This window comes from Primulina eburnea, chromosome 9, assembly GCF_022965805.1.
Source record: "Primulina eburnea isolate SZY01 chromosome 9, ASM2296580v1, whole genome shotgun sequence".
Lineage (NCBI taxonomy): Eukaryota > Viridiplantae > Streptophyta > Magnoliopsida > Lamiales > Gesneriaceae > Primulina > Primulina eburnea.
This window is the reverse complement of record NC_133109.1, coordinates 17,612,211-17,615,644: the sequence shown is the minus strand read 5'-3', so window position 1 is coordinate 17,615,644 and position 3,434 is coordinate 17,612,211. Positions and strand designations below refer to the sequence as shown.

The window sequence follows — 3,434 nt, the reverse complement described above, 5'->3', positions numbered from 1 at the left end:
CACCTTTCCGAGGTACCATGAGATTTGGACATAAAGGGAAGTTAGCTCCGCGTTTTATTGGTCCGTATATGATTGTTGAGAGGATTGGCACATTGGCTTATCGTTTGGACTTGCAGCCGAATTTGTCTTTGATACATAATGTGTTTCATGTATCTATGTTGCGGAAGTATGAGCCAGATCCGTCTCATATCTTGAATGTCGAGGATGTGGAGTTAGACAGTTCCCTTAGCTATGTTGAACATCCTGTGCAAATTTTGGACCGCAAGGAAAGACAGCTCAGGAGCAAGACGATTCCATTGGTTCTGGTACAATGGAGTAGGCATGGAAGAGAAGAATCTACATGGGAATTAGAGGCAAAGATGCGACAAGAATGGCCTCATTTGTTTGAGAATGTTCAGAATTACGCGATGTATTCTGAATTTCCTATGTATTATCCGTCGTGATGTTGTGGATATCAGTGTTGTGTTTATTAGATTTCGAGGACGAAATCTTTTATTAGTAGGGGAGAATGTGAGGCCCAATAACTAAAATGGCCCAGCCCATTTCATTTAAATATATAAACCCAAACCCAATTGATAAAAGGTATGAGATCGCTCTAATCCAGAAAAGAAGCTTTCCCCAGCCTTGCATCCCGTCGTTTTCTCTCTTCTTCTGCTGTCTTCGCGTAGCGTCTCCAGCGGCCAGATTTTTGTGCAGCAGCTTAGCAAATCTTCTTCCTTCAACCTATTAGCTACTTTCCTGTCATGAATCGAAAGTTATCGAGCTCGATCGTTTCGATTTCCAGCAGCTGTGCGTGAGCTTCGATTTGGTTCTAGGTAAGGTTTTTGGCTTCAATTCGTAGTTGTGTTTTGGTGGATTAGTTTGTAGAGTGAAGTATTAATTTTTCCCTAAATTCCAGCTAAGTTTCCGGCGTGAACAGTGTTTCCGGTGACATTTCCGGCGAACCATCTTCGCGAGATTACCGTTGTGTTTTAGCCTCGATTCTTGAGGTATTAAGTTCGAAATTTCAGATTCTTCATGGGTTTAGGCGCTGCCGGAATTTGAGTTTTTATCCGAGGCAATTTAAATTGTTTTGTCAGTTAGAATGCTATATATTGATGTATATATTGAATTTATATTGTAGGTTGTATCATTGGACGAGTTTATCCTATAGTCCTTAAGAATCTGTGGTATTGTAAGTTGAAGTTGAGGTACGCTCAAAACTATATCTTTATGACGCTTATATTGGCGTGTAATAATATTCGGTGAATGTGGTTTGCTATTATGTGCATTGAATGTTTATTTTTGATGCACTCATGCATTAATTATGTTGGCATAACATATTGAGCCTTGACTCCTTTGACGGCTATTTATGTTGATTCTGTTGAGATTATATTGAGTCATCAGAGGGACGAGTGGGTTAGGATTAGCCACATTCCCAGATGACAGCTAGGGACGAGCGACTTAGCTACTCGCATTACCGATGCTACGTGCATGGACGAGCGGCGATTTGATGCTGCATTCCTGGCACGGGTGGCCACTGTTACTGTTGATGATGCTATTCGTTTGGACTCCATTTGGTATCCATTATTCCGTTGTTACCATTCATGCATCACATAGCATTGCATTTACTTGATATTATTACATGTCTTTTATTTACGTCATGATTTTACTGGTTTGTCGTACTGGGGTCCGACCCCTGTTTTCTTTTGATGTTGTGGTTGTTTTTGATGCCATAGCAGGTCATTCAAGGGGTTTTGACGCGTCTGGTGGAGCGTCAGCGAGTGGAACCCAGTAGTCAGTCGGTTTGTGTCAGAGTTCCCAGATATTTATATATTATACTGGTTTGATACATTTGCCAGGGAGATGCCCTGTGTAGCTGTATGGTGATGTCTTTATGTGGTTTGGATTTTATTTGTGGTTTGTTGTGTCTAGTCCTGGCCAGTGCGGCTGTAGGATGTTTGTGTGGCTGATTGTGAACTTGATGATATTTTCGAGCGTATATTATTGTTGTTGTGTTTTGAGATTTTTGGGATGTCCTACTTACGGGGAGGTCATGCCGAAATTTCTGTAGGCCCAAATTAACGTTTTAAACTCGTTTTCGCTGTTTACACCATTTAATCCTTGTTGTGTGGTAATTAAATATTAATTAAGTGCACGGGCCCTGACATGGTTTGCTACGAAACTATACGAAACCATGGACGTAAAAAAATCCACACCTTTCTCGACTTGGCCACCATGGCTACAAGCACAAATGCCATCATTCAGAGTAACATCTTTTCAGCAGAATTTAAATTGCATCTTTTCAAAAAGTTTGAAAGCAGAATCTAACATCCCATGCCTCCCATAACAACTGATCATAGCATTCCATGGAGGTGCATTCTTGGTATACGTTGTGTTGAAAATATTGAAAGCATCTTTAACTTTCCCACTTTTTAAGTACATATCAATAAGGGCACTTCTCACAAATACATCGAGATAGATTTCCATTAGATATATCATGAAATGAATTTCTCTACCCATATAGACTGAACCGATGATTCCACAAGCAGCGAATAGCTCTGTCATAGTCATTGGATTAGGCCAAACTCCTGCAACCAAAATATTGTGAAACAACACCATTGCTTCACCAAACTTATGGCTTTGAACAAATCTTGAAATCATTCCATTCCAAATAGGCAAATCAGGAACAAATCATTCTTCTGTCATTCTAGTAAAATAGTTAAAAGCATCATCACAATCTCCATTCACGGTGTGCCCAACAATGATTGAGTTCCTAGTGAATTCATTAGCTTTATGTTTTCCACTCTCATTCTTTTAAACAAATTAACATCCTCTAAAATCTTCCCATCGTAAGAATACCCACAAATTATATTAGTCCAAGACACTGTTGGGTCACCGTTTTCACGAATCCAAGGTGCAGCGGAAGTTAAAAATTTTACGTTTCGACATTCAAAACGGTCCTTGGGCGTAGTATGTATAAAATCATTCATAGGGTGTTAAGATTTTATACATGTGCGTATATTACGCTTGGAATCCAAACTATTTCGTGTTTAAAGTGGAGATAGTCGTCTCTCGTAAATCATTACGAACTAGAAATTGCAATCGATTTGTGCGTTGAGACTACAGCCTTCAAATTTCCAAAATTCGGAGACGGTGCAGCGACGACGGTGCGGCGGCGGAAGAACACAAGATGGCCTAAATTTCTTCCTACAAGGACTAAGAGTCCTTGTGGTATTACCACTCTATGTTTCATTATACTAAATTTTAATATTATTAATATATAATGTATTTACCAACTTTTGGTAACACATGATATATTAATACCATATATACACATATTTTATATCATCATATAAAATTTATATATATACATATATATATATATATATATATATATTAAATTAAATAACCATTATTTAATTTATTGTAATGCCCGAGATTTGTATTCTGAT

The 3,434-nt window shown here is 38.5% G+C and overlaps 1 pseudogene; it reads right to left on the bottom strand.

The window, feature by feature from the left end:
• Positions 1-2,124: 2,124 nt before the first annotated feature.
• LOC140840769 (pentatricopeptide repeat-containing protein At2g34400-like) lies at positions 2,125-2,972 on the bottom strand (annotated as a pseudogene).
• Between the last annotated feature and the right edge of the window lie 462 nt (positions 2,973-3,434).